Consider the following 9,710-nt stretch of genomic DNA (forward strand, 5'->3'; position numbering starts at 1 on the left):
ATCAACTGAGCGTGAGCACAAACATACAAAAATGCTAAAAAAAAGTTTGACAAAATATACGCTAAATTCGATGACAACATATTAAGAAGACTGTCAACTCTCCCATTAGGGAAAATGAAGTGTATCATCCGAGAAAAATTCCCTGCGGAGTTGGGCCTCGACATGTACACAAGTGTGTCAGATGTATACATGGACGTGAAGAAAAGAGATTCCCTCCTCGCTGCAATTCTTCAATCGGAAGGGCAATATATGTTATGACGGGAATAAGGATAAATGCTTCCTTTTTCAGATGGAGGGGCACCCGGTGAATTATGGCCCAAAGCGGAAGACCAAAAAGGAACTAGAAAATCATCACCAGGATGAGGAAAAGCAGCGGCAGCAGTACCTACATACACACCAAATTAAAATGTCAATATCAGTAAAACGGATTGCTGGATCATGATCAGCAATCAAATGCTTTACTGAAAAACAGCAAACGATATTTTTACCGAGAAATTCAACTAACATAAACGATTGCTGGACACCCAGTTAAGAGCTGTCAAACTGATAGCATCACAGTCGCAAGTATGCTGCATTCGTACAAATTCGTCCACACCGCAAGAGGTAAAAAAACTACAAATTATGTAGATAAGGACACTGGTTATATTTAATAAATTTTACATGGAAAAGAGTCTGGCTATTTTGTCTTTATTATTTGTATAATTGTATCAATGATCTTTAACAAAAGCTAGAAGTACCTAGTGAAAACAAATTCAATTTACTGGGTTTAAAAGTTTAATCAGCAAAATGCTGCTAAATGTTAAAATTGTTTATTACTGAAAATCAGTTAATAAATATTGCTGAAATATTTGCTGATTTTCAGTCTAATGTTTTCATTTAGACAGAAGATGGAATTGCTGGAAAATTCAGCAGCAATATTTTGCTGGAAAGTTTGCTGATCTTTCATCAAGTCCAAAATCAGCTGCATTGATTTAAATTTGGTGTGTACACAACAAAAATTTTGAATCAGCCTTCCAGCAAAACGAATTGCTGAACAGAGTCCAGAAAAAATAAGATTTACTATGAATCCAGCAAACAAACAAACATGTTCAGTGGATTCTTGATCGCATGCTTGATCGCAAGATAATTTATTTTGATTGTTTTATACTAGTTTTCTATGTGTTTTGCGATTTAAAGTTAATCACTACATAATTTGAAATACAGTTATGATGCAAAAGTGTGAAATAAATTACGTTTGAATTACTCATAATGATACTTTACTAATTTTGCTGTTCATACAACAAAATAAATTCTTCTTCCGTATCACTGAACTACCAGCAAATTTTGCTGGTTCTACAGAAAGGCACTGTCATTTTTATGTTGGATTATTTTGCTGGTTATCCACAGCAATATTTTGTTATTGAAAGGATTGCTGGATTTCCAGCTCGAAAAAATCCAGCAATTTTTTGCCGCAATAAAAAACGGGTGTGTATGCTGGTGTAGTGACTGAAAGTGCATCTTTGGACAACAACGATCAAGAAACGGAGGAAGAGGCTATAGGCACTTGAGGAAAATGCAGTCGAAATGGACTCAAGAAACCCGACAGTTAAGGAGAGTAACGAGGTATAAAGAAATCATTTCTGAATGGAATATTAACCCGGCTATTTCTGCTATCCTTGTCCGTAAGTATGATTATGTGTGAACAAATAATACTATATTACTGTGTGCTAAATCTTGATTTAGACCTTTCCTCGCAAACCGAAGGCTGTCCACGCAATCGTCGGCATCGTGGCATCGTCGTGTAGGGGAAAGTTTCCCCTATCCGATGGTGCTGTTGGTTTGCGTGGGCGGCCTCGCTTTAGGAGGAAAGGGTTTACAAAAGCAGATAGGCCCTTTCAAATTGTTGGTCGAGATTTCCAAATGAGCTAATCATGAATTAACTTCGTTTCTCCAACCACGTAAACACACTTCTCATACGTTTTTTTTTTCTTTCATACAGCAATCGTATTCTAATCCCAGAGATGTGAAGGTACATAAGAAACACCCTACCGGTTAAATTAATGACAGTTTCCACAATCGAAACAAAATTATATATTTTTATTCTCCGTCATCTCCGCCAGAAACAATCAAAGTCGAGCGCTCCTTCACTCGTCCACTTCACCGAAGCTTGAAAAAAAGACAAATGAAGTGACGGGAAAAAGATAGACAAACAATTGAAAATTTGTTTGTAGACGCCGACTGAGCTGCTTAAATGATGCGAAGTTGCTTGACTTCAACAGAAAAAGAAATCTACGTCACATCTATTTTGTCGATTGAAGCTGATATTGTGACGCCCTGATAGTAATAAAAAATATACCTACTTCTACAACTTGAATCTGCATTTGCTAAGCCAATACTTCAGTGACATAAGCAAAGTAATGCAGAAAGAGCATGCACATTTTGACAAATAATTTTTTGAAATTAGTTTATGTTCTTAAAACAATCCAGCTGACTGCACCTGAAAGTGAACGTGTTTTCACCTTATCTGCAATTGGGGTCTTTAGGGGTATTGAGGTTATTGCATATTCGTAATCTGCATGTCAAATGGAACCGAAATTCAAAATTTCATCAATTTTGGAATACTGGAACTATTTTAAATAAGTGTGATTACAATAGCAAAAATCACCATCTTAGCGCCCCTCGGTGGTACTTTGTATTGGAGTGATCTGAATATTTTTAGTTCAGTGTCAAACAGTGACGGTTAATTTGTTTTAAATCTTCATTTAAGATGCAGGGGAGCTCTATCCCTGTCAACCACATACAGATGCACTGTAGCTCACATTATTTTGACATTATTGGAAAATCTGACACTTTTGGGCATACTGACAGCGGTAAAATTGACGGAAGTACGAAAGAACAAAACAGCTCACTCTTTCACACTTGCATTGCAGTGCTGTATGCTAGAAAGAGTAGTCTGTTCGAGAGTCTGTTGCAGTCATCCTAATCCCTATTATTGATTTCATTGACTATTCACTCAGAAAACGAAGCTCTCAGACGATACCTTTTTTTTCAAGATCAAAGAACCTAATGTGTTGTAACAAAACTGAACGCGCATTTTCGCCAAATATACAATTTTATTTGTTTTGCTACACAGAAAAAATTCTGAATTTTAACTAAAGGGTGATACGGTCAAAATTTGGTCAATATCAACTTGACGTATTTCTTTCAATTTTGCATTAAAAAAACCTGAACACCCCTCATTTTGAAGGTGTGTGTAAGTAGAATGCTGCTCCTATTTTGATTTTGGAATTCACTCTTCAGTTGTCAAAATGCCGTCCAAGCAAGAAGAGCAGCGTATCAAAATTTTGCTCGCGCATCGCGAAAATCCGAGCTACTCGCACGCAAAGTTGGCAAATCGCTAAAAGTTGCCAAATCAACCGTTACAAATGTAATTAAAGTGTTTGGGGAACGTTTGTCGACAGCCAGGAAGTCTGGATCGGGGGGAAATCGAAAACCGGAAACCGCTGAGACGACAAAGAGAGTTGCCGGTAGTTTCAAGCGAAACCCTAACCTCTCTCTCCGAGATGCCGCAAATAAGCTGGGTGTATCGTCTACAACCGTGCATCGAGCCAAAAAACGAGCCGGACTATCGACTTACAAGAAGGTAGTGACTCCAAATCGCGATGATAAACAAAATACGACGGCCAAAGCGCGATCCCGGAGGCTGTACACGACGATGCTGACGAAGTTTGACTGCGTGGTAATGGACGACGAAACCTACGTCAAAGCCGACTACAAGCAGCTTCCGGGACAGGAGTTTTATACGGCAAAAGGTAGGGGAAAGGTAGCAGATGTTTTCAAGCACATGAAACTGTCAAAGTTCGCAAAGAATTATCTGGTTTGGCAAGCCATCTGTACCTGTGGCTTGAAAAGCAGCATTTTCATAGCTTCCGGGACTGTCAACCAAGAAATTTACGTGAAAGAGTGTTTGAATAAACGTCTGCTGCCTTTCCTGAAGAAACACGGTTGTTCCGTACTGTTTTGGCCGGATTTGGCATCTTGCCATTACGGTAAAAAGGCCATGGAGTGGTACGCCGCCAACAACGTGCAGGTGGTTCCCAAGGACAAGAACCCTCCCAACACGCCAGAGCTCCGCCCAATTGAGAAATACTGGGCTATTGTCAAGCGGAACCTAAAGAAGACCAAAAAAACTGCTAAGGGCGAGCAGCAGTTCAAGGCAAACTGGCTTTCTGCGGCGAAGAAGGTGGACAAGGTGGCTGTACAAAATCTGATGGCAGGGGTCAAGCGTAAGGCCCGGCATTCGGATTTGGAAAAGCGGAAGCCTAACTGAATATTTTTCCTGAATTTTATACTAATTGAACTTGAAAAAGAAATTTAATTTGATTTTTTAAATAAACGATTTCACCGATTTACACGCGTTTTCCCTTGACCAAATTTTGACCGTATCACCCTTTATCGCGTTAAATCTCCCTTCTTTTAATTTTGATCCATACTTGGCATAAACAGCTAAATCATGTAATTTATGCGATATTGTGCCTAAATTTACACCAAATATCGCGTAAATTTATGCCAAATATGTGCGCTATATCTTGCATAAATTTACATGAATTTTTCGAACGGTGTAAATCGAATTTCTACCGGATATTGAAGATATGTGAGAACCGCTATTGTTAAATATTATTAACGTTTGCGTTGTTAAAAAAAACTTCCTTTTCAACTCTTTTATTTATTTTTAACCATTTTGTTTTTCTTATTTCCGTAATCCCGGGAATTCCTGAGAAACAGGTTCTAGATTTTCCAATTCTCGGGAAATTTGCTGAAGTTAAGCTTATGCTGTCAAAAATTTGCTTATACATATATGTTTGTATAAGCTAGTCTTCAGTTAAAATAGTTTGTTGGTGGTTACCATCCATACATCCACTAAGGGTCATGAGTTCAAACATCATCCCGGATAAGTCACGAATGCTCTAAAATGTGATAAAGGGACTATAATAAAAATAAATAAAATAAAAAATCAGCTATCAAATACATGGTCTCTGCATCTAAGCAATGAGACCAATTTTCTTCAGCAATATGAATTGTATTGTATTTTGTTTTTGTTAATTACTTTATTTGTACAGGCTCAATCGAATAAACTTTACAGAGCCAACATCCAATCGTTAGTTTTCTTTTTATATGACGATTGTACCATAGAGGTAACTATACCATAGAGGTAACTCTAAGACAAGTAGGTCCCGAAGAAACGTGCTCAACTTTTTGGCTCAGCTCTGGTACTATCTTTGGTCCCAAGCTAGTCGAATCACCCCTCTAAACATAGGAAAATCCAATAACCCCTATTTTTATCTGTCAAACTTTCATAGCGAATCAAAACAAACATAGTGTTGTACTAGAATTTTGACTGGAATGGGATACGTTAATCGATTTGCTTGGGACCAATAGGCTAGTCAAGTAGTGAGCCAATTTAAAATCGTTAGTTTCGTATTGATTGTTGACTATACTGCTTTAAGCTAGTACCTTGATCTTTTGAGCTACTAGATTACTAGTAAATGAGAGGTTCGTGAATTTTCCTATACCGAAGGTCTTTTACTTCCTGAGCCAATGGTACTGCTTTGTATGTCTGTTGATGGTGTTAGGTCAGAATGATTAAGAAACAAACCAAATGCAGCTTGAAGAATCTTCATCGTTTGGCTTTCAAGACCTACTCACTTTTTAGAACGACGATAAAACACTTTATTCGAACAGTTTTAAATGACGCCCGCAAATTGCGCATTAGAATAATATTATGAGATTGTTTCCTAAAAAACCAAGACAGTGTTTCATCATTAAAGCCAAGCCAGTCCAAACTCGCCAATCTTCCTTATTTCAATAGCTGTATGTTCGATGAACATGTTTCAAACTACATTTTGTTTATTTCGTAATATTGTTGGCCTCCAATTTGTATTCATGGAGAGATTTGGGCTGAAATGGTCTCATTTAATAGATCCAGCGACAACGAATTTTATGCAGAAAAAATTGAGGCTATTCAAAAAATTATAATGTTTGATAAAGTAAGTGTCACATTAAATAACAAAACTTCTTGACTAAGTTGCCCATTCAAACTCGATTGAAGCTGAACGCGCAAGGCGAACTTATTAGTAAACACATGTCAGCCTAAAAAATTACGGAAATTTGATGGATATGTATTAGTGACAAATTAATAAACTAAAAAAAAATCAAGCGATATTGATTTAAAAAAATCGCTTTTCAGAACTTGTTTGTGACTCTTTGGATGGTTTAAAATCTTAAAATGAGGTTTTTTCACTATTGTTGTACTAAATAAAGGGTGTCCACAGTTAAATTGCATCACTTTAAAAAAGCTGTAACATTTTGCATTTTGGATTAGTTTTAATTAAATTTTGGGTGGGATGGCCTCACCGTGTATTATTTACACTGCGTGAGTTTTATTCAATGAGGTACAGAGAGAGGGGAGCAGATCGTGAAATATGGTTGTTTTAGTAAACTAAAAAATCAACGTAAACTCAATTAGTGACGTCATTAATTGCTTGTATCTTACAGTGGTTTTACTCACACAACTTAAAAGATTGCTTCACCTCGGTAATCCAGCTCATTGAGTTTTATTGTGAAATTTCTAGCAGTTTATGAACTAGAGTTGAAGGTACAGCGCGTGCGCGCGAAAATTTTGCACACTCAGCTCAAAAACCCTTATCTTTCGCACTGGGCCATTGGAAAGATGTTGGGAGTCCAAAAATTTACTGTTTCTCGTGTAAAAACGTTTCAGAGAACGTTTAACGGTTAAACTGTCGATCGGAAGCAAGTGAGTGCAAGAAAAAGTGTTCCGTACTGTGTTGAAGATCACAAGAAAGTGGTTGCTGCCTTCAAATGCAAACAAAAATAATACCGTTCGGGATGTCACGAAAAATCCACACCTGACAAAAAGTTCTCACTCCTGGACCCTACCTATCGACCCATCAAACTCATGAACCAGGGATCAAGAAGCTGAAGGAAGGCGTGATCACAGATGTTATGCCTCTGAAAATCCCGGCGGCGCCTACTGGGATTGAACCCAGGCCTTTTGGGGTGAGAGGCAATCACGCTTACCACTACACCATCGGCACCGCTATCATCATGTACGATGAAACATACGTAAAAGTGGACTTCAAACAAATTCCGCTAAACCATTATGTGACTGCGAAAGACAAGTTTGATGTTTCAGAGTCCCTCAAGAAACAGCAAGTATCGAAGTTCCCCAAGAAATTAATGATTTGACAGACGATTTTTTCGTGCGGAAAACGGAGCAAGCCTTTCGTAACAACTACAAGCGTAAATGGCCAAGTCTACATGATTGAGTGCATTAAAAACGACTGGTTCCGTTCCTCAAATCACACAAGGTTCCTACAATTTCTGGGCAGATCTAGAAATTGGTGAAATTAAGAAGAAAGTTCGGGCATTTGGATTTGGTGAAGAAATAGAGTGAAATAAAGATACTATTTTTTCCTTGATTTGTTTTCCGTCGATCATGTTTTCCGTGCTGAGCACCAATGCTACCAACACCAGGGAGGCAGCTCCCACACCTGGACCCTACCTATCGACCCAACAACTCATGAATCGAAAGAAGGCGTGATCAGAGATGTTTAGCCTCAGAACATCCCGGCGGCACTGACTGGGATTGAACCCAGGCCTGCTGGGGTGAGAGGTTATCACGCTTACCACTACACCACTGGCGCCGCTACATAAAGATACTTAAACTAAGCTTATATATAGTATTATATTCCCTGAAAGTTTCATGACAACCGATTGACAGATTTATTTTTGGCGAGTATTTCTAATTGATGCAATTTAACTGTGGACACCCTTTATGTCTTGCTAAATTAACTTCTAAAATAATTGTAGGTATGAGACGATGAATTATTGAATCAACACTATTCCTCCTACTATTGATAATTAAGAAAACTACTTCACTATACTACTTCTCCTTTCATCGATTTATTATTTCTTCTGCATATTGCTGCCACCTGTATGATTAGTAAAATTGATGTATAAAAGTTTATGTTTTCATATTGCTAAAATACCGATTACGTTGCGGTAGAAAATGAATCAAGTTAAATAATTTTTCGATTGTCGAAAGAGATAATGCATATTCAAAAATTAATCAAGTATTCTTGTAAATTCCCAAATGTAATTTTCAGCAAAGGTCGACTTATGTTTCATCACCATCACCAACTAAAACAATGCAGAGCTGAGCTTTCAACTATACATAGCTTAAAGTTTAAACATCACAAGTTGTTTACCATAAGGTACCAACCAAGCAGAAAGTCGCGTGAACGAGAGGCATCAAAACAATTATTATATAAGAAAGCACAAAACCGAACTTACGCTGTTTGTTACTTTTCCTTCCTAAACGCGTGCTGCGTTGAGCCAACTAGGTTTGCCTATTTGAATCGCGAACAATTTGTGTTCATGAGTCCAATGCCGGTGTTCCACTTTTCTACGGCTGATTTTGAACGTTGAAGTTGTACAACATCGGCAAATTTGCGTAATGACGGTTGATGTGTATGTTTTCGATTATTATCTTCGCGGTCCAACGTGCTCAAAACACTTGAAATAATTTCGGGTGAATCAGATTTTTCTCACAAGCACAGCACAATGCAGTCCACACGATATTGTAACACCGATTACTATTTTCTTATCGAGGTGTATTAGAATGCTGAGGTCGTTAACTGACTGTTATACTTTGCACACCATCCAATTTTTGCTTGAACATCAATTTTCAAATTTCTTCCACATTGTTTGCAAACACGAATAACCTCACCCAACGCAATCCGAAGTAGGATTCTTTACAAGCCAACACCTTTGGTCACTTCCAAAAATAACTAATCGCTTTTCTTCAATCTTCTCCCTCCGTCAAGTTCGCTGACCGCTAGTCGAATAGTTTATCCGGACAAGAACCACATAGTTTTATGTCTCGAAATAGGGCACCAAAAACAAAATCTCAAAGCATCCAAAGCTCCTTCTGTATCCAGTCAGGCATCAACAAAAATAAAGCTCGTTAACAATTCTTCGAGACCGGTTGAATAATTTCGGCTGTTCTCGCTATGTTGACCACCGTTGACCGTCAAAAATGTGGTGTGTACACCGGGCAGAGGACTGCTTCATTCGAGACCATAGCTGATACTGTTGCTTCGTCAAACCAGTCCGTCGGCCGGTAGCGCCGCGTGTGTACATCTACATGAGGAAAGAAATTCAAGTCCAATGTTATCGGCGCGCACATTCGCATTTGTTGTGTTTAGTATTTAGTGTCACACCAGTAAACCCGGTACACTGCGAGCTTCTGTCAACGCGAGAGTGCTGATCATAGACTGTGAAACGCGTATTATACAAACGGAAGTAGATTTGAAATTATTTATTGAAAATATTTTTACGCATAGGTATACCTTTTATGTTCTTCTATGGTACCTCAATTTATAAATCAAAGTTAGTTTTCGGAGGTCACAAGATATTTATTAATCTAATCACATTTACCCTTCCGGTTCACTTTCATTACCTTCGTCTTCTTCTTCATGAATAGTACGTCCCAACTGGAACTTTATGCAAGCTCTCAACTTGATGTTGAGTTTGTTATTTGAGCGCATTCTAAGCCTCTTCCAATGTTACCTAGTCTATGCAAACCCGAATTATTCCTAAACTGAACCGGGAATGGAACCCACCGCCAAGCTTTCGCTTGATAACCACGC

At 38.2% G+C, this 9,710-nt stretch overlaps 1 protein-coding gene across 4 annotated transcripts in view; it reads right to left on the bottom strand.

The window, feature by feature from the left end:
• The window catches only part of LOC135705141 (aldehyde dehydrogenase family 3 member B1-like), an 82,369-nt gene extending 73,205 nt beyond the window's left edge, over positions 1–9,164 (bottom strand). For 2 of the 4 annotated variants that reach the window (XM_065226723.1, XM_065226722.1), the window contains exon 1: positions 8,353–9,158. The gene's annotated coding sequence lies outside the window, so the exon portion shown is untranslated. Of the gene's footprint in view, positions 1–8,352 lie in introns of all 4 variants that reach the window. The other 2 variants (XM_065226721.1, XM_065226724.1) reach the window with 2 other exon arrangements.
• Positions 9,165–9,710: the final 546 nt, after the last annotated feature.

This window comes from Ochlerotatus camptorhynchus, unplaced genomic scaffold (assembly GCF_037179485.1).
Source record: "Ochlerotatus camptorhynchus isolate MF236.1 unplaced genomic scaffold, CSIRO-AGI_Acam_v1.1 ptg000258l, whole genome shotgun sequence".
In the NCBI taxonomy this organism is placed as follows: domain Eukaryota; kingdom Metazoa; phylum Arthropoda; class Insecta; order Diptera; family Culicidae; genus Ochlerotatus; species Ochlerotatus camptorhynchus.